Genomic DNA, 27,659 nt, shown 5'->3' on the forward strand with positions numbered 1-27,659 from the left:
CTCTATGCACATGAAGGGCCCTAAAACATGGAATTCATTACCAGAAGATATTAAAATAACCCAGTCTGAAAATCAATTTAAGACTCTTTTCAAAAGCCACTTAATCACCCTAGACTAAATGCTAAATACTCAGTACACACTTACTCATCTATGTACTCCCACATCATAACTGAAACGATCACTATGAACCTTATATCCATTGTTGACAGGAATATAATTGAATCATTGTTTTCACAAAAGCATTTTCGAATATAAATATATCTTTGAATTATACAAATTTTGATTCATTTATAATTAATGTTCTACTGTACAACTATGAAATAATTACTATCCTACTGTACAACTATGATACACTCCTTAGTGTTAAGCAGACTGTAATCCAATAATGTTAAGTTGGCCCATAATTCCTAGGCATAACAGAGGCTCTCTTTGCATTGCAACCCACTATTGTAAGTACAAAATCTCAATGTACTGTTGGCAAAGACATAAAATAAATAAATACACCTACCATCCGACTTACGACCTGCTCGACATACAACCACTCGACTTACAACTGTGTTTTTTATGCCAAATTTCTGGGAAATAAACAACTGTTTGTGTTGTACACAGTGTTTATCCTAAACCTTACAGTATAAAATACAGTACTAACAGCATAAAAAGTAAAGTAAAAAATGGAATACCAAAATAAAACAATAAAATAGTCATTTAAAAAATGTGATGCTGATATTCAGTAATAAAGTTCGACTTAACGTCCATTTTGACTTACGTCCGGTTGGTCGGAACCAAGCTCGGTCGTAAGTCGGATGGTAGGTGTAATAAATAAATAAAGTATAAGGGCCATTGAGACATAAGCCGTACATGGTAGTGGAGGCAGCAACAGTGGTAGAGACTAGAGACGGCGGTGTTGTCAGTTGCTCTATATAATTCCAACATTGGAGAAGTTAGGTTCATGCTGTCCTTTTTCTATTGATTAATTGCTTAACTTACTTACTACAGTTAATGCTACACTTTATCGCTGGCTTCCGCTATAGTCTTTATAGACTCCTGCTGCTTTAGTATCGTACATATTGCAATCACTGAAAAAGGCACATTCTCCCCTCTCTCTCAGTCCTTCACCAAAGGGCTGGCTGGCACTAGAAGCTTTCTTTGGGCCCATAGTGGTTTATTTAGCAGTTACAAGCACTAAAAAGAATGGAATAATACAAAATGTATTGTATGAATGCCTGGGATCTTCCTCACTGGCTGGTAAACAATGGCACACTGGGCAGCTCAGACCCCGACACGAATGGCTTATACTGAGTTCAGTGACATTCACCGACCCAATATTTTGAAGCAAAAACGTTACTTTTTTCTGATTATTACTTATCCTGAAGACATCATAATCCGGGGGTCCACTGTACTGTAAAAAAAAAATATTTATATAAAATAACGCTCCACATACATCATTTTCTGTGTAGTATACTGAAAGTGGACTTGTATTATTCCCTGAAAGCGAACACGTTTTATTCCTGTCAGTCAGGCAGTAGCCAGGACAGGAGCAGATGAGAGGGGTTTTTTTCTAGTTCAGTATGGGTAGGAATGCAGAAGGGCGAATTAGTCATGGGTTGGTGTTAGTTTGAGTAGGTAATTTTGGCAAGTTTTTTAGTGTATACCATAGGTGTTTGTGTTTAAGTGCTCTCATGTTTATTTCTAAAGCCCTGGTATGCATTGGCCTGTGGTTTGGAGAGTATTTAATGTTTCCATTGTAAGCTAAGTAGCCTGCAGAAAGGAGGGGGGTGTCTTGGAGCCTCCCTCTTCACAAATGTTCATTTATTTTGTTTAACTCATTAGTAGCAGTGTGCTAGTGAGCTAATGTGAACTGGAGTGTAGTGGTTTTTTTGGAGTAGATTGTAAGTTGTATATACGTAAGTTACTATTATTAATACGTATAGATATATTTTTATATAGGTGAGTTTTTGTCCTTCCTTCCTAATAATAATTAATATTGTTTAAAATATGAGTACATGCTGACCCAAGGTTTGCTGTGCTTTTCAGAATAATTTTATAACCCCTAGACAGCAGTGTGAGCAGCCTTCAGGAGCCAGGAACATTTTATTTAAGTTACGACATCAAAGTTGTAACAATGCCCAAATTAATAAAAACTGACATACATGGAGAGGTACTGGAGGGTGTGCAGGGCTATACGAGAGAGAGAGAGAAGGCGCCAGCAATGTCTCTCAGTAACTCGTGCTTCACCATGATGTACGGACGTGAAAGCTCACAACACTAAAAAATATTGTATAATTATACTCTTACTATCATATTTATTCCAGAATAATATTAGGTATAACATAAATAATGTAGAGGCATGATAAAGATGCCCAAATAAATAAAAACTGACATTATATATAGAGGTATTGAAGGGTGGAGGGCAGGGAGGGATAAAAAAAAAAAAAAAAGTAACCGCGACCATAACAGAAAACATTACGCACCTGAAAGGTAACTACAGAAGATCACTCTTACCCTATGCAAACATTGAAAAAAGTGCGATATTCTCGAAAAAAAATTGCCAAGCAATGAACCATGCATGTGTTTCCTGGAACATCTCAGAAGTAATCACTGACCTATTTCATGTTGTATAACCATTAATAATAAACAGACTGAAAGGAATTTCCCAGCAAACATAAAATTGAATGTTTTAATTTTGGGTGGTGACACTTTTGAAGTGTCAGTAAGGGGTGATTCCTCGATTAGCGACAAAATCATTTACCAACAGGGTCTTAGGCCCCTAACTCTGTCATTAAGTGAGGAGAGGCTGTACTCGGTAGGAGAAGTCGAAGAATGAATCTGACACACAAGTGGAAAATACAGTGCGGTGGTACAAAACATGTCCCAGTGGCCGTACACACACAAAGCCTCCCAGACACCATTTGGAGTAAGTCTGGCACTGTTTCACAGCGAGTGGCCATCACCCCACACGTTCATATGTAATAATCCATTGTTTTTTGTGCTTGCAACTGCTAAGTAAGCCACCATGGGCGAAAAGAAAGCTCCTAGTGCCAGCCCTTTGGTAAAGAAAGTGAGAAACACAATAGAATTCAAGAAAAAAAATCATAGCAAAGTACCAAAGTGGAGGAGGAAGAGAGAGGGGACAATGTGCCTTCTTCAGTGATTCAGTGATTCTAGGATATGTACGATACTAAAGCAGCAGGAGTTGATAAAGGCTATGGTGCCAGCCAGCAATAAAGTGCAGCATCAACAGTGTAGCAAATAAGTTTTATTTTTTTATTTATTTATTTATTTATTTATTAACAATTTGAGCACACATACAGAGGTACAAAAAAATACAGATAAGAACAGCATGCCAAAGCCACTTATACTATGCATAGCATTACGGGCTGGCTTAAAATTAACTTAAGATTAACTAAGCAATGATGAAATCAGTGATAAAACATTAATGTAAACAGATTACTATAAAGCACAAGTGAGTATTACAAAGACAGGTCATATGGTTGCATGCATTGTTGTACATTCAGTCGTATGGAGTATTCTGTTAGGTAGTGTATTTAAAAAATAATAAAGTTAGATTGGGTTTTAGGTTTAACATTTATGTGATATAATTGTGAGAAACATTTAAGATATACAATTTATAAGGTTCAGTTATTCAGTATTTATTTGGTTTTGGGTGAGTAAGTGATCTTTGAGAAGAGACTTGAATTTATAAACAGGTAGTGTTTCTTTTATATTTACAGGTAATGAATTCCAGATTTTAGGGCCTTTTATGTGCATTGAGTTTTTGCATAGTGTGAGATGGACACGAGGAACATCAAAGAGTGATCTGTGCCTTGTGTTATGGTCATGTGTTCTGTTGAGGTTGGCAAGGAGATGTTTGAGGGGAGGGTTAATATCAGAGTTAAGTGTTCTATGTATGTAATAGGTGCAGTAATAAGTATGGATGTTTTGTATGGTGAGTAGGTTTAGTGTATTGAATATTGGTGGAGTGTGCTGCCTATAGTGAGAATTTGTTATCATTCTAACTGCAGCCTTTTGTTGGGTAATTAGTGGTCTGAGATGGTTACTTGTTGTTGAGCCCCATGCACAAATTCCATAGGTGAGATAGGGGTAAATAAGAGAGTGATATAGGGCCAGGAGGGCTGACTGTGGAGCATAGTACCGTATCTTCGATAGTATGCCTACAGTCTTGGAAATTTTCTTAGAAATTTGTTGTATATGTGTATGAAATTTGAGTCTATTATCAAGGTGGATTCCTAAGAATTTTCCCTCTGTTAGCTTTGTGATAGGTGATCCGTTTATCATTATGTTAAGAGGGACATCTGTAGCTCTGTTACCAAACTGAATGAAGTAGGTTTTGTCAATGTTTAGTGTAAGTTTGTTAGTCCTCATCCAGGTAGATATTTTCTGTAATTCGGTATTTACAGTATTGGCTAGTGTGACTGGGCTCGGGTGGGAGAAGACGTATGTAGTGTCATCTGCAAATAGTGTGGGTTTGAGTAATTGCGAAGCATTTGGTAGGTCATTTATGTATAGGACAAAGAGAAGAGGGCCAAGGATACTTCCCTGTGGGACACCAACTGTAATTGGTTGTGCAGAAGAGTTTGCCCCATTTGCGTACACATATTGGCTTCTGTTGCTGAGGTATGACTTGAGGTAGTTGAGGGAGTGCCCTCTTATACCATAGTGTGACAATTTTACGTGGAGCAAGTCATGGTCAACTGTATCAAAAGCTTTACGTAAGTCAATGAAGATCCCCAGTGGGACTTCTTTTTTCTCTATTGCAGTGTATATATGTTCTAGCATGTGTATAATAGCATCATTAGTATTTTTATTAGGCCTGAATCCAAATTGGCAGGGGTTGAGTATGTTTTGGGAAATAAGGTAGGAGTAGATTCGTTTATGAATTAATTTTTCGAAGATTTTTGAGAGAGGGTGTAAGTTGGATATTGGCCTATAGTTATTCAACTCTGTTTGGTCTCCTCCTTTGTGGATCGGGGTGACCCTTGCTATTTTGAGTACTGTAGGGAAGGTGGAGGATTCAATGGATTTGTTAAAGAGTGTTGCAATGATTGGTGATAGCACTTGTGACACTTTTTTGTATATAAAGGGTGGTAAGGTATTTAAATCTCCTGCCTTGTTTTTTAGTGCGTTGATAGTAAGGGAGACTTCGTATGGGTTAGTCGGAGCTAGGAACAGTGTGTTCGGGTAGTTGCCGGTGAGGTAGTCATTTGGTGGGGTATCTGAGCTTGGGATTTTATTGGCAAGGTTTTGTCCTATAGTGGAGAAGAAATCATTGAGTCTGTTTGCTGTTTCTGTTGGTGGGAGTTGGGGTTCATCTGATTTTGCTAATTTTATTTCGCTATTTCGTGATATCTTTTTTGTTCCCAGAATTTCTGATAGGGTTTTCCAGGTCTTTTTTATATCACCTCGTAAGTTGGATAATCTGTTCTCATAATACAATTTTTTTGCCCTTCTTATCAGGCTGGTTAGGATTGACGAGTAACGTTTTGTTTGGTCTCTGGTTATGTGACCCATTCTGTACTGTTTTTCATATTGGTGTTTTGTATTTATGGATTTGAGAATGCTGGGTGTTAGCCAGGGACTGTTCAGTCTCTTAGCTGTCATCTGTTTAGTTTTTTTTAGGGCAGTGCTTGTTATAGAGGTATTGGGTCTTTTTTAGAAAATTATTAATACATTCGTCAATATCTGTATAGATTTCTAGCTCAGTGTGCCAGTCAATGTTTGCTACTGCTGTTGTGAAGTTATTAATGGCTGCCTCATTGTGAAGTCTGAAGGTGACTTTAGTAGTGTCTTGGGGTAGTTTACCAAGAGTTGTTATGAGGAAAGTGGGGTAGTGGTCTGTAATTATGCCTGATTTTAAAGGGGATATGGTGTTGGTCCAGATGTGGTCAAGTAGGGAAACACTAGTCTCTGTAACTCTTGTAGGTTTTGTTACTGTTGGTAGCAACATACAGTTACTCATTGTGTTTGTGAATTCAGTAACGTGTGGGTCCTGGTTTTGCAGGAGATTTATATTGAAGTCACCTGAGAGTAGTAAGTGATCTTTGTTCATGCGTGCATCAGTTATCATACTTCCTAGGTTTTGACTAAATTGGCTAATGTTTGACTGTGGAACTCTGTAGATGTTTATCAATGTGAGAGGTTTTTGTAGGTATTTGGATTTGAATTTGGCTATTATATATTCCCCATGTTCATCCCTTGTGCAAGTATTAGTGATACATTCTAGTTGATCTGAGTAGTATATGGCTGTGCCACCCCCTTGTTGGTCTGGCCTACAGTTGTGTATGGCTGTGTAACCAGGAATGGCATAGACATCTGTACTATCAGGCTTTAGCCAGGTTTCAGTTAGTGTAATGATGGACATATTGGCATGTAAGGAATTTAGTAATGCTATGAGGTCATCGTAATGCTTGCTTAAAGATCTGATATTGTAGTTAAAGATAGTTATGTTGTTGTTGGCACTGAGAAGTGCCTTTAATTGTTCTGCAGTGTAGTAATTACAGTAACTGTTTGAATCATTTAAGTCATTAAATAAGAGGTTGGTATCAGGATCAATGCTTGTAATCATAAGATTTGTAGTGAATCTATAGTTAGAATTAAGTATAAAACAAAGTAAATAGTCTTAAGCTAAAAAATAGCACCTGAATTATTTAACAAATGTTAAGTGATTAAGTTAAGTGATTAAGCGATAGAAAAAGGACAACACGAAACATAACTCCAATGTTACTGTGCCTACTACATATTCAGAACATTAAATTCCACTATAAACCCTCTACTTAAGCTACTCCTTGACAATTACAACAGAATGCACAGTCACAATACAAGGCATAAGGCACTCTTCAACATCCCTCGTGTCAGTCTCACACTATGCAAGAACAAAATGCACATTAAGGGCCCGAAGATCTGGAACTGGCTACCTGAACCGGTAAAGGATCCCCTGACTACTTATAAATTTAGAACTTTGCTAAAAAATCATCTTATCTCTCAATATTAACCAAATCAGCCAAAACATCTGCTAATTAGTTATATTATGTGACCTCTATGCTTTAACTTCTGCAATCCATGAAATATTACTGCCTGTACCATTACTTGTTAGTTACTATGTATTAGGATTAGTCTGCCCAAAATGCCCCAGCATGATAGTGGTTCTCTTTGTACATAGCAAAACAAAATTATAATTACACATTGTAACCTTCACAAAGAAATAAACCTTTATCTTTATCTTAATTGTAATACTGTTATGTTTTGTACTACCTCACTATTATAAATGTAATTAATCACTTCAGTTACCTAACTTTCATATCAGTATGCAATAAGGTACATTAGAATGTGCTGTTTTATAACCTGCGTCCATAAAGAGTAAGAATTAGGATTAGTCTGCCCAAAATGCCTAGGTATGCTAGTGGCCTTCTTTTTAATTAATATTTTATATGTAAACCACACATTGTACACTTTGCAAGGAAATAAACATTTTCATTTTCACCAACTGGATGTATATTGTTAGAGTGATGCAATTTGTTTACTCCTGGATATCGGCAAAAATCAAACGTTTCCGGTACTTTGAGATCAATTTCAAGTTATTTTCAGACCTGAAACCAATCAAAATCATGTCTATTTCTGTAATATATCTTTCATTTTATCAAATGAGACCAAGAAACCTGGAATACAACCATAAAAAACAAATGAAAATACACCGAAGTCGCTGTTTTAAACCAAAATCACGGTCACAGTTTTTTTCATTATGCACTGGGTGCTACATGATTTTTTTTAAATGGTGCACACTTACCATATACGTACACCTATTCTCTCATATCTAGGAAAAAATTTACCACTCACAGCTTGAGTAAGCTGAGCTCATGGCTAAGTACTACGGCACAACTAGTAACCTCAAAGCCATATGAAGTGAAGTGGTTAATAATACATAATAACCTGAGAAGAAAATCAAGCAGTATGAGACTGGGCCGCTTCCTAAGGCTACAACTCACAACAGTTGACCAAGATCACAATACAGTACAGTACTACAACATTAGATGACCACAGCCAAAAGTTTCCCATTTGCCAACATCTAAAGTCTAATACAGTGGACCCCCGGTTTACGATCAGCTCCCAATGCGACCAATTACTATGTAAGTGTATTTATGTAAGTGCGTTTGTACGTGTATGTTTGGGGTCTGAAATGGACTAATCTAATTCACAATATTCCTTATGGGAACAAATTCGGTCAGTACTGGCACCTGAACATATTTCTGGAATGAAATAATATCGTAAACCAGGGGTCCACTGTATTGCTAACAAGCAACCAATAAATCTCATATAATTATTATATCCATTAACTTTCATGCGCTGATTTCATCACCTCACTCCTCTAGCAATAGTGAGGACATATTACCAAAAACAAGTGGTGAGAGCTCCATTGTTGGTGCTAGTGAGGATAGGAATAAGACAGGTAAACATGCACCAACAGGGAATACAGTCACAGAAACCCAAGGCAAACGGAAACCAAGCCTGTGCACATACTATGCACTTGGTATCTGCAGGCATGGGAAATCTGGAAAAACAGATGAGATGTGCAACTATGACCACCCTAGAAAATGCCATGCCCATATGACAACAGGAAAATGCAAACTCCCTTCCTGTAAGCTTTTTCACCCTGAAATGTGTACCTCTTCAGTACAGGAAAGACTATGCTATAACTTAAATTGCCAGGCACACCATCTAAAGGGTACAAAAAGATACAAAACATCCAGGCCATGGGAAAACCTGGGTAGCCACAGCCACTCAAGAGGGAGAGGTTTTTTAGTGCCAGGAAGGGAAAAAAAACTGGCAGGAAATGGCAGAAATCATACACCAAATCCAGTCATTCCTGGAGTGGAACCACAGTCAATGGCCTCCACTCCAAACCAACAGATACAGATACTAATGCCGGAAAAGAAAATCCCCCCCAGTACCAACAATACCACCAGTCCGATGACATTCTAATTTGCAAATATACAGGGTCTAAAGCCGGCAACAAACAACAAAATACCTTTCATCAGTGGACTGCTTGCAGAGGCAAATGCAATGTTCGCGGCTTTCACTGAGACCCACATAAAGGATCACTTGGACAACGAAATATGGATCCCAGGTTACAACCTATACAGATGCGACAGAGTGAACAGGCAAAAGGGAGGGGGTTGGCCTGTACATCGCAGAGTCACTTGTTTGCACAGAACTGCTTAATGCCTCAAATGATGTAGTGGAAGTTTTAGCAGTAAAGGTCGAGAACCAAAACCTAGTCATTGTGGAAGTCTACAAACCTCTGGATGCAACATCCCAGCAATTCCAGGAACAGCTGTTAAAAATTGACCACTGTCTGGAAAATCTTCCAGCTCCTGCACCCAACATCTTGCTCCTGGGGGGTTTCAACTTAAGGCACCTAAAATGGAGGAATATAGCAAATAATGTTGTTGCAGTAATAACACCAGGAGGCAGCTCCGATGAGAACTACCTTAGTAAGGAATCATTCAAGACACTGTACACCGTGTATGTCAGGCCCATACTGGAGTATGCAGCACCTGTTTGGAACCCGCACTTGATAAAGCACACACAAACACACACACACACACACACACACACACACACACACACACACACACACACACACACACACACACGCACACACACACACGCACACACACACACGCAACCACACACACACACACGCACACACACACACGCACACACACACACGCACACACACACACGCACACACACACACGCACACACACACACGCACACACACACACACACACACGAGCTTTTAAATCTCTGCACAAAATTCAATTTAAACCAGCAAATAATAGAGCCTACTAGACTGGAGAATACACTAGACCTCATCTTCACTAACAATGATGATCTGATAAGAAATGTCACCATATCAAAAACAATATACTCAGATCACAACATAATTGAGGTTCAGACATGTATGCGTGGAGCCCCAGACCGACATAATGAGATTAGTCACGAGGGAGCATTCACCAAATTCAACTTCAATAACAAAAACATAAAGTGGGACCAAGTAAACCAAGTCCTAACCGATATAAGCTGGGAAGATATACTAAGCAACACAGACCCCAACTTATGCCTAGAACAGATTAACTCGGTGGCACTCGATGTATGCACAAGGCTTATTCCTCTAAGAGAAAGGAGGAGTAGATGTAAAACAGAAAGAGACAGGCGCTCCCTTTACAGGCGACGGAAAAGAATAAGAGCGGCTAAAAGAGGTCAATATATCTGAAATGCGTAGGGAGTCACTGGTCAGAGAAATAGCAAGCATCGAACTTAAGCTAAAGGAATCTTATAGGAGTCAGGAATCGCGGGAAGAACTAAAAGCCATAAATGAAATCGAAAGAAACCCAAAGTATTTCTCCTTCTATGCCAAATCAAAGTAGAGAACAACGTCCAGTATTGGGCCCCCACTTAAACAAGATGGGTCCTACACAGATGACAGCAAGGAAATGAGTGAGCTACTCAAGTCCCAATATGACTCAGTTTTTAGCAAGCCGCTAACCAGACAGAGTCGAAGATCAAAATGAATTTTTTATGAGAGCGCCACAGAATTTGGTTAACACAAGCCTATCTGATGTTATCCTGACTCCAAATGACTTCGAACAGGCGATAAATGACATGCCCATGCACTCTGCCCCAGGGCCAGACTCATGGAACTCCGTGTTCATCAAGAACTGCAAGAAGCCCCTATCACGAGCTTTTACCATCCTATGGAGAGGGAGCATGGACACGGGGGTCGCCCCACAGTTACTAAAAACAACAGACATAGCCCCACTCCACAAAAGGGGCAGTAAAGCAATAGCAAAGAACTACAGACCGATAGCACTAACATCCCATATCATAAAAATCTTTGAAAGGGTCCTAAGAAGCAAGATCACCACCCATCTAGAAACCCATCAATTACACAACCCAGGGCAACATGGGTTTAGAACAGGTCGCTCCTGTCTGTCTGAACTATTGGATCACTACGACAAGGTCCTAGATGCACTAGAAGACAAAAAGAATGCAGATGTAATATATACAGACTTTGCAAAAGCCTTCGACAAGTGTGACCATGGCGTAATAGCGCACAAAATGCGTGCTAAAGGAATAACAGGAAAAGTTGGTCAATGGATCTATAACTTCCTCACTAACAGAACACAGAGAGTAGTCGTCAACAGAGTAAAGTCCGAGGCAGCTACGGTGAAAAGCTCTGTTCCACAAGGCACAGTACTCGCTCCCATCTTGTCCCTCATCCTCATATCTGACATAGACAAGGATGTCAGCCACAGTACCGTGTCTTCCTTTGCAGATGACACCCGAATCTGCATGACAGTGTCTTCCATTGCAGACACTGCAAGGCTCCAGGCGGACATCAACCGAATCTTTCAGTGGGCTGCAGAAAACAATATGAAGTTCAACGATGAGAAATTTCAATTACTCAGATATGGTAAACACGAGGAAATTAAATCTTCATCAGAATACAAAACAAATTCTGGCCACAAAATAGAGCGAAACACCAACGTCAAAGACCTGGGAGTGATCATGTCGGAGGATCTCACTTTCAAGGACCATAACATTGTATCAATCGCATCTGCTAGAAAAACGACAGGATGGATAACGAGAACCTTCAAAACTAGGGATGCCAAGCCCGTGATGACACTCTTCAGGTCACTTGTTCTATCTAGGCTGGAATATTGCTGCACACTAACAGCACCTTTCAAGGCAGGTGAAATTGCTGACCTAGAAAATGTACAGAGAACCTTCACGGCGCGCATAACGGAGATAAAACACCTCAATTACTGGGAGCGCTTGAGGTTCCTGAACCTGTACTCCCTGGAACACAGGCGAGAGAGATACACGATTACATACATCTGGAAAATCCTAGAGGGACTAGTACCGAACTTGCACACGAAAATCACTCACTATGAAAGCAAAAGACCTGGCATATGATGCAACATCCCCCCAATGAAAAGCAGGGGTGTCACTAGCACGTTAAGAGACCATACAATAAGTGTCAGGGGCCCGAGACTGTTCAACTGCCTCCCAGCATACATAAGGGGGATTACCAACAGACCCCTGGCAGTCTTCAAGCTGGCACTGGACAAGCACCTAAATTCGGTTCCTGACCAGCCGGGCTGTGGCTCGTACGTTGGTTTGCGTGCAGCCAGCAGTAACAGCCTGGTTGATCAGGCTCTGATCCACCAGGAGGCCTGGTCATAGACCGGGCCGCGGGGGCGTTGACCCCCGGAACTCTCTCCAGGTAAACTCCAAGAAAGGTAAGTCACTGAACTGCTGGAATTTATTTGTAATTTACCAATTCATGATTTACAGCCTGTCTCGGTGAAATTATGAGGAGTTTGCCTGAGGGGTGTTTCGGGGGTCAACGCCCCTGTGGTCCAGTCCATGACCAGGCCTCGCAGTGGATCATGGCCTGATCAACTAGGCCATTACTGCTGTTCACACGTAAATCCATGAACAAACCACAGCTCAGTTGGCCAGGTACTGACTTTAGGTGCCTGTCCATCCAGCACCTTCTTGAAGACAGTCAGGGGTCTATTGGTAATTCCCCTTATGTATGCTGGGAAGCAGTTGAACAGTCTTGGGCCCCTGATACTTATTGTGCCTCTTAGTACACATGTGGCATCCCTACTTTTCATTGGGGGATATTGCACCACCTGTCAAGTATTCTGCTTTTGTAGGGAATGATTTCCATATGTAGAGTGGCGACTAGTCCCACTAAGATTTTTCAAGTGTACATTATGATGTATCTTTCTTGCCTGCAGTCCAAGGAGTACAGGTCAAGGGACTTCAACCATAGCCTGGTAGGCAACGCTCTCGCCTCACACAGTGAGTGTCCATGGTACGATCTCCGGCAAGTGTGGAAACACTGGACATGTTTCTTGACCTGTTTTTCCGTTCACCTAGCAAGCAAGTAGGTACCTGGGTGTTAGTGACTGGTGTGAGTTGCATCCTGGGGGACAAGATTGACGACCCAATGGAAATAAGACAGTCCTTGATGATGAACTTTCTTGGGTTATCCTGGGTGGCTAACCCTCCGGGGTTAAAAATCCAAACAAAATGTTATCTTATTCGAGTAAGTGAGACTTTTCATTGTGTTGTAGAGGTGTGAGTCAAGCTCAACATTATTAAGTTATAACTTGAAGTTAACATCTCAGACTTCACCTTACGAAACAGACAAAGCAAATGTGATAGTAATTATGAACAAGGTAGATTATAGTGGAAAAATGAACATGTTATTAAATGACGGGGGTATTAACTGTTCCTTAAGGAAACAAGACAGTATATGAGGAAAATAATGTAGTGTGACGTGTATCAGTGTTGTTATAATCTCAGTAAGTGTGAGTGTTATATAGTGTAGAGGAACACTACCTCACTGTAGATGTGATAGTGAGTTACCTTGCAGCAGCTGCTGGTGGTAGTTAAGAGTGGAGTATAATGTGTAGTGACACTAATATTGACCACCACCACCACCACTACCTGGCCATACTAATCCATCCGCCTTTGTTTACATCTCTCAACTCTCATATTACAACAATATATACTTTCATTAATAATATATTTATATATTGCAAATAAAATTTACAAAATAAATAACAGAAAATAAATAATATACTAATAACAATAGCTTAATTTTAGGACGCGTGAGAGAATCTTATGGGTTATCCTTGCCATGTTGAGAGAGCAGACGACTGAATATCAATGTCAGCAGTCATACCAACTCCTCATCCTCAAAAACCTTAATGGAATTCAATAAAAATACGCTAAAATATATTATTAGGTTATTATATTTATATATACGTACTTTAACTATTATATTGTTTGTAGGGAAATTAGCTTAAATAAACCGTTTTATTATTGTAAATAGATTAACGCTACGAGTGTGATGTATAAATTGAGAACATTGTGCTGCGCTGTGTGTCTGTGTCCGCCCACTTTTAATACATGATAAGAAGACTTGTATATAATATGGTAAAAATATCACCACAATAGTACATAGATATATATATATATATATATATATATATATATATATATATATATATATATATATATATATATATATATATATATATATATATATATATATATATATATATATATATATATATATATATATATATATATATATATATATATATATATATATATATATATATATATATATATATATATATATATATATATATATTATATATATATATATTATATATATATATATATATGTATATATATATATAATATATATATATATATATATATATATATATATATATTTATTTATTTATTTATTTATTTATTTAAAAATTTGTGCACACATACAGAGGTACAAAAAATACAGAAAAAGAGCAGTATGCATATATATATATATATATATATATATATATATATATATATATATATATATATATATATATATATATATATATATATATATATATATATAAACAACACACAAAAACAAAATGTTATTTCTTTGCAAAATTACATTGAGATTATGAAATTACAATAAAGAGTTGCAGTACCAAGAGCCACTATCATGCCTAGGAATTATGGGCAGACTTAATTTAATGGGTTACACACTACTTAATACTAAAGAAATTTATCATAGTTTGTTAAGTTGTACATCTTTTTTTTTATTTATAGTAGATAGTAATTCTACTCTAATTACAATAGTTTCAATAATAAATATTAAAATTATATTATGGGAATATAACACTGTGAGTTATTGAAAGTAGTTTAGAGTATAAGAATGTTACAACTGGTTGTAAGGTAGTATTGTGCTGGGTAGGCATTTACACTACAATGTACTATTAATAATGTAAAAAACTTTGGGCGTCTAGTTTTGAAGTTTTAAGATTTAGGTAATTTGGGAGATTTTTTGGTAAAGTTAAATATTGAGTATTTAGTTTAGGGTGAGTAGTGTGGGAATTTTTAAGGTTACCTGTATGAGCTTCGTCATTGCAAACATTGCAAACTCTTCCGCACAACCAATTACAGTTGGTGTCCCACAGGGAAGTGTCCCTGGCCCTCTTCTCTTTCTCATATACATAAATGACCTACCAAATGCTTCACAACTACTCAAACCCACACTATTTGCAGATGATATTACATACGTCTACTCTCACCCGAGCCCAGTCATGCTAGCCAATACTGTAAATACCGAATTACAGAAAATATCAACCTGGATGAGAACCAACAAACTTACTCTAAACATTGACAAAACCTACTACATTCAGTTTGGTAACAGAGTTGCAGATGTGTCTCTTAACATAATGATAAATGGATCACCTATCACAAAACTCACAGAGGGAAAATTCTTAGGAATCCACCTTGATAATAGACTCAAATTTCAAACACATACAACAAATTTCCAAAAAAAATTCAAAGACCGTAGGCATACTATCGAAGATACAGTACTCTGTTCCACAGTCAGCCCTCCTGGCCCTATATCAGTCACTTATTTACCCCTATCTCACCTATGGAATTTGTGCATGGGGCTCAACAACAATTAACTATCTCAGACCACTAATTCCCAACAAAAGGCTGCAGTTAGAATGATAACAAATTCCCACTACAGGCAGCACACTCCACCAATATTCAAAACACTAAACCTGCTATCATACAAAACATCCATACTTATTACTGCACCTATTACATACATAGAACACTTAACTCTGATATTAACCCTCCCCTCAAACATCTCCTTACCAACCTTAACAGAACACATGACCATAACACAAGACACAGATCACTCTTTGATGTTCCTCGTGTCCATCTCACGCTATGCAAAAACTCAATGCACATAAAAGGCCCTAAAATCTGGAATTCATTACCTGTGAATATAAAAGAAACACTGTCTGTTTATAAATTCAAGCCTCTTCTCAAAAATCACTTACCCACAACTAAATAAATACTGAATAATTGTATCTCATAAACTGTATCTCATTATTGTATCTCATAAATGTCAACCTGTGACCCAATCAAACTTTGTTACTATTTAACTTCATTACCTAACAGAATACTCCATTCTACTGATTACACAGCAACACAGTAAATGACCATATGACCTGTCTTTGTAATACTCATTTGTACTAAATTGTTATCTGTTTGACAATAATTTTTGTACCACTGAATATATCATTGCTAAGTTAATCTTAAGTTAATTTTAAGCCTGCCCATAATGCTCTGCATACAAGGGGCTTTGGCATGCTGCACTTTAAAAATTGTATTCCTTGTACTTCTCTGTATCATGTTCAAATAAATAAATAAATAAATAAATAAATAAATAAATACGTACAAATAATCTCATTGGGAAGTGACAACCATATATTGTTTAGAGTAGTTACCCCGTGGAGGCGTGTGGGAAACTTAAATCACTCCTGGCTGCTTGGAGTTACTCCCTTGGAGTTGAGTTAACATGCAGTATCATGGTGTTAAAGTATGTGAAGGCGATTTTTCCATAAATACAGTGGTCCCTCGTTGTTTGTAATTAATCCGTTCCTGGAGCCGTTACTATAAACGAAATTTACGATTTGCGAATCAATTTTCCCCATAAGAAATAATGTAAATACAATTAATCCGTTCCTGACACCCAGAAGTTTTAAAACAAAAAAATTTTTAACATGAAATATGCATGTAGTACATAAACAATACAATGGGAAATGATGAATGAAACATTAACAGCATAACACTTACCTTTATTGGAGATTCTTCTTAGTGTATGGGAGACTGGAGGAGGAGAGAGAGTGGATTGTTTATAGTTTGGAAGGGGAATCCCCTTCCATCAACACCTCGGGTACCATTTGCTTTTCTGGGGTTGCTTCTCTTCTCTGTTTCTTAATGCCACTAGGACCACCTTGAGAGTCACTGGAGTCCTGTCTCACAAAATAACTGTAGGGAGAGCTCTGTTTCTGGCGTCTCTTTAACACTTCCCTAAAATGGCCCAAGACTTTGTCACTGTACATGTTGCCAACCTGGCTTGCAACAACCTTGTTAGGGTGATGTTTCTCCATAAAGCTTTCCATCTTACCCCACATAGTAAAAATCTCTTTAATTTCTGAAGAAGGCACCTTCTTCCATCTCTCTTCCTCCTCCTCTGCAGCAAGATTCTGAGCTTCGATGTGTTGCTCTTCCTGCTGAAGCTCTTGCAGCTCCTCAGTGGTGAACTCTTCATTGTGGTCTTCCACCAATTCTTCCACATCCTCCAAACTCACATCCATCTCCATGGAACTTCCCAGTGCAACAATTGATTTTACAACAGACATAGGCTCATTAGGGTCAGTCCCAAATTCTTCAAAATCCCTCTTGTCGACACAATCTGGCCACAATTTTCTCCAGGCAGAGTTCAAAGTCCTGGTAGTCACTTCCTCCCAAGCCATACCTATAAGGGTTATGCAGTGGAGGATGCTGAAGTGTTATCTCCAAAATTTCCTTAGGGTCAAGTGAGTGTCTGTGGTCACAGTCAAGCACCTGTGAAACATTGCTTTTGTGTAGAGTTTTTTAAAGTTTGCAATAACCTGCTGGTCCATGGGTTGGAGGAGAGGAGTGGTATTCGGGGGCAAGAACTTTACTGTGATGAACCCAAACTCCTCGAAAATTAGGTCATCCAAGTTTGGAGGATGAGCAGGTGCATTGTCCATTACTAGCAGGCACTTGAGATCCAATATCTTTTCCAGGAGATACTCCTTCACACTAGGGCCAAACACTTCATTGAACCACTCGACGAAAATTTCCCTCGTGACCCATGCCTTACTATTAGATTTCCAAAACACACACAATTTACTCTTCATAACATTGTTTTTCCTGAACAATCTGGGATTTTCAGAATGGTACACTAGTAATGGCTTCACTTTGAAATCCCCACTAGCATTAGCACAGAACATTAGGGTCAGCCTGTCTTTCATAGGCTTGTGTCCTGGCATTGCCTTTTCCTCTTGTGTAATGAAGGTCCTCTTTGGCATTTTCTTCCAAAAGAGGCCTGTTTCGTCACAATTGAACACTTGTTCAGGTTTCAGTCCTTCAGCCTCTATGTACTCCTGGAATTCATGCACATATTTTTCAGCTGCCTTGTGGTCCGAACTGGCAGCCTCACCATGCCTTACCACACTGTGTATGCCAGTACGGTTCTTAAATCTCTCAAACCAGCCTTTGCTGGCCTTAAATTCACTCACTTCACCACTATTTGCAGGCAATTTCTTTACCAAATCTTCATGCAACTGCCTAGCCTTTTCACAAATAAACGAAGTCATAAGAGTATCTCCTGCTAATTGTTTCTCATTTATCCACACCAATAATAACTTCTCAACCTCTTCCAGTACTGGTGATCTCATTTTTGTCAGCATAGTTACTCTCTTTGGAACAACAGCATCCTTTATTTCCTTTTTCTTGGCCACTATGGAACATAAGGTTGTGTAGGGTTTCTTATACATCCTGGACAGTTCGGCCACACTTGTACCACTTTCATATTGTTCAATGATGGTTTTCTTAAATTCAATCGTATTTCTCACCTTCTTTACCACAGGCTTGGCACTAGGAGCTTTCTTTGGAGCCATGGTAGCTTATTTAGTACTTGCAAGCACTAAAATAAATGGAATATTATGAAATATTTCGCTGGAGCACGTGAAGGGACCTTTGCTCACTGGTAAACAATGCCAGACTGGCTGCTGCCCTGGCTCACGCCATGGGTACGCGTCCTGGACGAACTACGACTCGTGAGTCAACCTATGAAAAGCAAGTCCATGTTTATACGAAAATACCTCTATGATTGGCGAATTTTACGATTGCCTGGAACTACGAAAAGCGGGGGACCACTGTATTTTTAATTTCTATGCCCCAGCGAACCAGCTTCGACCTGATGCTTGACTAGATCGCATCAATAGTGAACCTACCCTCATTCTTGGAGATTTTAATGCCAGACATAAGAATATTGGTGGGTCTATAACAAACACCAATGGAACTAAACTAGTGAAATTGTAAATGAGCATGATAATGTTCGAATTGTGGGCACTACTGAGCCTACTCACATATATGGTGGCATACTAGATCTGTGCCTTGGATTTAATTCATCATATACGATGCATGACTCTGTCATAGTTGATGATCTTCTATCTGATCACTTCCCTAGACTCACAAGTGTCAATCTTGATCATATCTCCAGCAATTAAGAACCTAAATTCAGAAGGAGGAACCTTATTCTCAAACCAGAACACAGAGACAACTTTATTAACCACTTGGATCAATGGTATAAGAATTACCAGCCCATTGGCACACAAAAATTTAATGATGATTTAGTTACCACTATTGAGACTGTCCTCACAGATCAAGTGGACACTAAAAGGAAACATAGACCCTCCACTATAAATAACAATAAAAACCAATGTAAATACTATAATGATCCATAGCTACGCAATCTAACACATGCAGCTAGGAGGATTAGTAAAGCATACCGTGAATGTAGAACCCCAGACCTGCTCAGAACGTTCCAAGCTGCACTAACAAATACAAGGAATAGAAAGGAAGAACTTAGGCAACAGGAATGGGAACAATTTGTTAGTGGATTAAATAGGTCCACCCCTTTAAGTTTGGCTTGGAAAGGTATAAATAAAATAACCAGGAAAAAAGACTGGAAATGTTGCTCATCCCTTTCCTCTTGTAAAAGCAAATGACCTTAAATTACTGATCGAAAACTTCTAGGCATGAAAACCTTCCATCTCATAATAGAAAAAAATTAGAGAGTGTTTCTGAAGAAATGTTGAAACTGATTAATTTTATGAGCCAAAATATTGATGAGAGTGATTGCCGAGTATGAATTAGATAATGCATTAACTAAAGGTCGATCAACTGCTCCTGGAGAGGATGGTATAGCCTATGATATTCTCAGAACTCTAAGGTACGTGCCTGACAACCCTTTGTTAGCACTGTATAATACCAGTCACATTGAGGGCGTTCTTCCTACTTCCTGGACCAATAGTCTCATTGTGCCTATCCCTAAGCCTCAACAGCCTGATACATTTAGACCGATCTCCTTAACTAGTTGTCTTTGTAAAACTTTTGAAAGAATGAAACTTAACAGACTGTACTACAGAATCAGACACCAACTTTCCCCCTACCTCTATGGGTTCATGAAAGGTAAAAGTGTGCAGAACTGTATTTCCACCTTTCTCACTGCACACACCTCTACTAGTTTTACCACTTTTCTTGATCTAAAATCTGCATTTGATATTGCGAACAGAACCGTTATACTACATGAACTAGCCAAAATGAATATTGATGATAGCTTACTCTGCTGGATAATAGGATACCTGTCAAATAGAGTATTCTCTGTCCAGTTAGAACCCTGAGTAGATCTATAACCCACTAAGATCTATAACCCACTATGATAACATGAACATAGGTAAGTACATATGTTTATGGAGCAACTTGCAATGTGAACAGACTGACTGATGTTGTAGTGGCCAGGCTTAGCAGAGGCGTTGCAAGGGTTGGTGTCACCCGAGGCGGCATCTTTGGTGTCACCCCCCATGAAATCCAGGGGCGGGGGATGGGGGAGTAAACTCCAGTTATGTCACTACTGCATGACCAGTGACTAATGTTTAGCAATGAGAACGTTTAAGAGCCATACACTAAACAGGAGAATACTTCCCAACTTTATTAATGATAAAATAAATCTGCTAACACTCCATAACCCCTCCTCTCCCCCACTAACACAGTCGTATCATCTACATAACCTACTATACCTGTCGCACTCCTATTCCTTACCACCCCTTCACTCACCCCTACATTTATCAACCTATATAATGGATCCTGCAAGCATGCAAACAGTATCTGTGACAATGGGCAACCCTGCCTCAAACCCCGGTCCATACTAACCATCGTCCCCAACATACCATTTATTGCACTCGTACCCTAGCACCTCTGTATACTGTTTCCGTTCACTTCACAATCTCCTCCCCAAATCCCATTCCCCACATAATCATCCACAAAGACTCTTTCTCTACACAATCCAGCGTTAGAACCCCTTCCCCACCCGACCTACGTTCCTCTATATAATCCTTGATCCTCCCATGTCCACTATACATTGACATGCCTGGCTCACCCTTTTGTCCCTCATCAATTACCTTCCCTATAAACCTACACAACCTATTACCCAAAACTTTAGCAAACAACTTATAATCCCCACACATTAAGGACAATGCCCTATAATTCTGTATGCTACTTTGTATCTTCCCCTTTGATACCAGGACGACAACCCCTGTTCTTTGGGTCACACTCATACACCCTGGGGGACATGCACCTTCGACCATCCTAAAAAATGCCGCACCCACTTGACAACAGGAGAATGCAACTTCCCTTCTTGTAACTTATTTCACCCAGAAATGTGTCACTCATCAATCCATGAAAGAAAATGCTACAATGCATACTGCCAGGCACATCATCTAAAGGAGACTAGAAGACACAGACCAGCCAGACTATGGGAAACAAAGAGAGGAGCCACAACCTCTCCAGGGACAGAGGTCTTTTAGGGCTAGCAGGAAAAAAAGACTGGCAACAAATGACAATAATCCTACTGCTACACCACCTGAAAACACTTCTGGAGCAGAAGCATGGACATTGGTCTCTACTTCAGAACAACAGATATTAGAGCCAGCAAATAAAACCCCCCTAAATTCCACCAATACAACGACATTTGTCTTTGCAAACATACAGGGTCTAAAGCCGTCAAAAAACAACAAAAATTCTTACCTCAAGGAACTGCTCACAGAGTCAAATGCAATGTTTGCAGCATTCACAGAGACCCACATAAAGGATCATTATGACAACGAAATATGGATCCCAGATTATAACCTATCTCGATGCAACAGATTCAACGGGCAACAAGGGGGGGGGTTGGCCTGTATGTCACAGAGTCGCTCATTTGCACAGAACTACTAAACACCTCAAATGATGTAGTTGAACTTTTGGTGGCAAAGATTGAAAACCAAAATTTTGTCATTGTGGTATTATACAAGCCTCCAGATGCAACTTCCACTGTCTGGAAAATCTCCCAACTCCTGCCCCAAACATCTTACTACTAGGAGATTTCAACTTGAGACACCTAAAATGGGGGAGTATAGCAAACAATGTTTTAGCAGAGATCACCCCAGGAGGCAGCTCAGATGAAAATACACACACACACGAACTTAAATCTCTGCACCAAATTCACCTTAAACCAGCAAATAGTAGAGCCTACAAGACTAGAAAATACGCTGGACCTCATCTTCACTAACAATGACGATCTGAAACGTAACATAACTGCATCAAAGACAATACACTCAGATCACAACATAACAGAGGTACAGACATGTATGCACAGGGCTCCGGACGAGCAAAATGTGAGCAATTATGAAGGTCTCTTCACGAAATTCAATTTCATTAACAAAAACATACAATGGGATCAAGTAAACCATGTCCTAAATGAAACAAGCTGGGAAGATATCCTAAACAACACGGATCCGAACATTTGCCTTGAAAAAATGAATTCTGTGAATCTTGAGATCTGCTCAAGACACATTCCATTAAGAAAAAGAAAGAGAAGATGTAAATTAGAAAGAGAGAGATGTTCCCTATACAGACGAAGGCGATGAGTCACAGAGCTGCTGAGTGGGGCCAATATATCTGAAATATGAAGGGAGGCATTAGTCAATGAAATTGCAAATACTGAACTTAAGCCGAAGGAATCTTATAGGAAACTAGAATCACAGGAAGAACTAAAAGCCATAAAGGAAATTGAAAAAAAAAACTTCTTCTCTTGTGCCAAATCAAAGGAAAAACAACATCCAGTATTGGGCCCCTGCTTAGGCGGGATGGGACATACACAGATGATAGCCAAGAAGTGAGTGAGATACTAAAGAGCCAATATGACTCAGTGTTCAGCGAGCCGCTGCCCAGACTAAGGGTCGACAATCCAAATGATCCAAATGAACGAAACCCAAAATTTGGTTATCCCAAAAATCTCGGATATTTTTCTAACTCCACAAGACTTTGAAGAGGCAATTAATGGCATGCCCATGCACTCTGCCCCAGGCCCAGACTCGTGGAACTCCGTGTTTATCAAGAACTGCAAAAAGCCTCTATCGCGTGCCTTCAGCATTTTATGGAGAGGAAGCATGGACACAGTGGTCATCCCACACACACTAAAAACAACAGACATAGCCCCACTCCACAAAGGTGGCAGTAAAGCAACTGCAAAGAACTACAGACCGATAGCACTAACATCCCATATAAAAATCTTTGAGAGAGTTTTAAGAAGCAAGATAGCCAACCACCTAGATACCCATCAATTACACAACCCAGGGCAACATGGGTTTAGAGCAGGTTGCTCCTGCCTGTCCCAGCTACTGGACAACTATGAAAAGGTCCTGGATGCTGTAGAGGATAAGCAAAATACAGATGTAGTATACACAGACTTTGTATAAGCTTTTGACAAGTGTGATCAAGGTGTAATAGCACACAAAATGCGTGATAAAGGATCTACAACTTCCTGACAAACTGAGCACAAAGAATAATAGTAAACAGAGTAAAGTCCCAGGCAACCACGGTAAAAAGCTGTGTTCCACAAGGCACAGTACCTGCTCACATTCTATTCCTCATCCTCATTTCTGACATAGACCGAGATGTAAGCCATAGCTCCATGTCTTCCTTTGCGGATGAGAACTGGCAGTGACCTCCATCGAAGACACCGCGAGACTCTAAGCGGACATCAACCAATTCTTCGAATGGGCCATTCAAAACAATACGAAGTTCAATGAGGAGAAATTTCAAGTACTCAGATATGGGAAACTTGAAGAAATTAAAAATTTGTCAGGGTATACAAAAAATTCTAACCATACAATAGAGCGGAAAAGCAATGTGAAGGACCTGGGAGTGATAATGTCAGAGGATCTCGCCTCAAAGACCACAATAATATATCTACCACATCTGCTAGGAAAATGATAGGATGGATAATGAGAACCTTCAAAACTAGGGATGCCAAGCCCATGATGATTCTCTTCAAATTGCTTGTGTTCTCTAGGCTGGAATACTGCTGTACACTAACGACCCCCTTCAAAGCTGGCAACATTGCAGACCTGGAGAGTGTACAAAGAACTTTCACTGCACATATAAGTACGACAAGGCACCTAAGCTACTGGGAACGGTTGAAGGTCCTTGATTTGTATTCCCTGGAATGCAGGCGAGAGAGATACATGATAATATACACTGGGAAGGTCCTGGAGGGATTTGTACCAAACCTGCGCACGAAAATCAGTCCTCATGAAAGCAAAAGACTCGGCAGGAGATCCAACATTCCCCCGATGAAAAGTAGGGGCTCCACGAATACACTGAGAGACAACATAGTAAGTGTCTGGGGCCCAAGACTGTTCAATTGCCTCCCAGCATACATAAGGGGGATTACCAATAGACCCCTGGCTATCTTCAAGAAGGCACTGGACAGGCACCTAAAGTCAGTAACTGACCAACCGGGCTGTGGTTCGTATGTCAACTTGTGTACGGTCAGCAGTAACAGCCTGGTTGATCAGACCCTGATCCACCACGAGGCCTGGTCTCAGACCAGGCCGCGGGGGCGTTGACCCTCGAAACCCTCTCCAGATAAACTCTAGGTACACTCATTCCTTTTGAAGCCATCCACACTTCCTCTTCATCAATGGGTCCATCAATAACTGCCCTATCTTTCGACCCCAAATTCCTCTGAATCCCCTCCTCTAGAATCAGCAAATTATTCCTCACCCTAACTCCCCGTCTCATAATTCTCAAACCACGCATCAGCAAAAGTACTCATTCTGCCAGTTGTTTCCAACCTTTGCCCCATTTTATACTCTCCCACATCTGTATGTACATCCAACTTCATCATGGACATTATCCTCTGCCGTTGCCTTAGTTTCTTTAAAACACATGTCGATGGCTTATCCCCCCATAAAACATCCTCCAAGCCACCCCTCACTCTCTCACCATCAAACCTTTCATTATGCAAATTCCTCCTATCTCATCCACAGGATATTTCTCACCAGTGCCCTCATAACACTGTTTCAACTGCCCTTCCAGATGCCTCTGCAACCTCTACTTCCATTGACTTACTATCTTACCCTTCTTTACATAAAAGTCACGTATTCCAGGCTTAGCGTACTCCTCCCTTCTCCCATGAGACCATGTTTGCGGCCACCACTCAACAAAACTATCACCGTGCTCCTTCCTCTCTAACAAACTCACATTAAGTGTCCAGTAACCCGGATAATGCCTCGGTAATCCTCCCCATCCCACGTCCACCGCCACCTCCCTATGATCTGGAGTTTATCTGGAGACCTGGAGAGAGTTCCGGGGGTCAACGTCCCCGCGGCTCCTGGTGGTTCAGAGCCTGATCAACCAGGCTGTTGCTGCTGGCTGCACGCAAACCAATGTACGAGCCACAGCCGGGCTGATCAGGAACTGACTTTAGGTGCTTGTCCAGTGCCAGCTTGAAGACTGCCAGGGGTCTGTTGGTAATCCCCCTTATGTGTGCTGGGAGGCAGTTGAACAGTCTCGGGCCCCTGACACTTATTGTATGGTCTCTTAACGTGCTAGTGACACCCCTGCTTTTCATTGGGGGGATGGTGCATCGTCTGCCAAGTCTTTTGCTTTCGTAGTGAGTGATTTTCGTGTGCAAGTTCGGTACTAGTCCCTCTAGGATTTTCCAGGTGTATATAATCATGTATCTCTCCCTCCTGCATTCCAGGGAATACAGGTTTAGGAACCTCAAGCGCTCCCAGTAATTGAGGTGTTTTATCTCCGTTATGCACGCCGTGAAAGTTCTCTGTACATTTTCTAGGTCGGCAATTTCACCTGCCTTGAAAGGTGCTGTTAGTGTGCAGCAATATTCCAGCCTAGATAGAACAAGTGACCTGACCTGAAGAGTGTCATCATGGGCTTGGCCTCCCTAGTTTTGAAGGTTCTCATTATCCATCCTGTCATTTTTCTAGCAGATGCGATTGATACAATGTTATGGTCCTTGAAGGTGAGATCCTCCGACATGATCACTCCCAGGTCTTTGACGTTGGTGTTTCGCTCTATTTTGTGGCCAGAATTTGTTTTGTACTCTGATGAAGATTTAATTTCCTCATGTTTACCATATCTGAGTAATTGAAATTTCTCATCGTTGAACTTCATATTGTTTTCTGCAGCCCACTGAAAGATTTGGTTGATGTCCACCTGGAGCCTTGCAGTGTCTGCAATGGAAGACACTGTCATGCAGATTCGGGTGTCATCTGCAAAGGAAGACACGGTGCTGTGTCTGACATCCTTGTCTTTGTCGGATATGAGGATGAGGAACAAGATGGGAGCGAGTACTGTGCCTTGAAAACAAGACATCCATATCTTCCGTTTTACTAACCATTATCCCCAGTGAGGCATATATTCGGTCCAATCGCGCTGGAAACCCTGCACACACATATGTGTGCTCCACCTTCCACCCCTGCCCCCCACTACGTCCACCAATCCTGCTCCCCCTAAAACTTCCCTCAAAACCCCTAAAACATACCCTGGACCCCTCGGCTCAACGTCTTTCCAATGAATCACTCTATTCCAATCCCCTCTTAACAATGCATATACAGGCAACCCCACATATGAACATTCAAATGGTATAAAATACCGACAGGTTGTTAGGTAAGACACATGCAACAGTTAGGTATCTTTATTTCGAAACGTTTCGCCTACACAGTAGGCTTCTTCAGTCGAGTACAGAAAAGTTGATAGAAGCAGAAGATACTTGAAGACGATGTAATCAGTCCATCACCCTTGAAGTTTTGAGGTGGTCAGTCCCTCAGTCTGGAGAAGAGTATTGTTCCAGACTATGGAACAATACCCTTCTCCTAACAATCCTCCAGTTTTGGTGCACAAGACAAAGTGTTTTCACTCTTTCTTGAAAATATTTATCAAAAGTATACCTCAAACAACAACTGACAAAAAGACTAACTTACTGAAAATGCCTTGCGGCCAAATTTATTCCTATATGGGACGACGTAAGGTTGTTTGGACACTTGGTGGCGAGGGAACAATGTTAATACGAATTTCTAAAGCTATGATGTCCTATAAATGTCTTATCTTTATTTCACAAAAAATAAAGTTTGTTAGTTCTTGGAATATTGCCCTTTACTCCCACATAAATCCCAAAATAATTGGAATATTTCCCAAAAAATCGCTTTAGAAAATAGAGAGTTAGTTTAATGTTTATTATGCACCCCATACCCATCCTGTGGGCGGTAGTCAAAAGATTACAGAGGCACATAATTGGTCCAGGGACTGGACTCCAAAGTTTTGATAGCTGAGCAAGTTACAGAGGTAATGAACTCACAATTTACGAAGGTAATGAACTCACAATTTACAAAGGTAATGAACTCCAGGTAGGTCTGGTCGCAATCATGACAAGTTACAAAGGTATTTACAGATTACAGAGGTACGTAATGGGTCCATGGACTGGGCCCCCAAAGTTTTGATAGCTGAACTAGGTACAAAGGTAATGAGCTCACAAGTTACAAGTTTCAAACATACTATACCAATAAAGGGGTAACCCCAAACAGTTGTCAACT

General features: G+C 39.9%; 1 protein-coding gene across 2 annotated transcripts in view; it reads right to left on the reverse strand.

Moving 5' to 3' along the window:
- LOC128691438 (intersectin-1) overlaps positions 1–13,563 on the reverse strand; it is a 134,061-nt gene extending 120,498 nt beyond the window's left edge. Inside the window, exons 1-2 of one of the 2 annotated variants that reach the window (XM_070080453.1) lie at positions 13,462–13,563; positions 2,151–2,265 (exon numbers count right to left, since the gene is read on the reverse strand). The gene's annotated coding sequence lies outside the window, so the exon portion shown is untranslated. The remainder of the gene's footprint in view (positions 1–2,150; positions 2,266–13,461) is intronic. The other variant, XM_053780309.1, reaches the window with a different exon arrangement.
- Positions 13,564–27,659: the final 14,096 nt, after the last annotated feature.

Source organism: Cherax quadricarinatus, unplaced genomic scaffold (genome assembly GCF_038502225.1).
Source record: "Cherax quadricarinatus isolate ZL_2023a unplaced genomic scaffold, ASM3850222v1 Contig459, whole genome shotgun sequence".
Lineage (NCBI taxonomy): Eukaryota > Metazoa > Arthropoda > Malacostraca > Decapoda > Parastacidae > Cherax > Cherax quadricarinatus.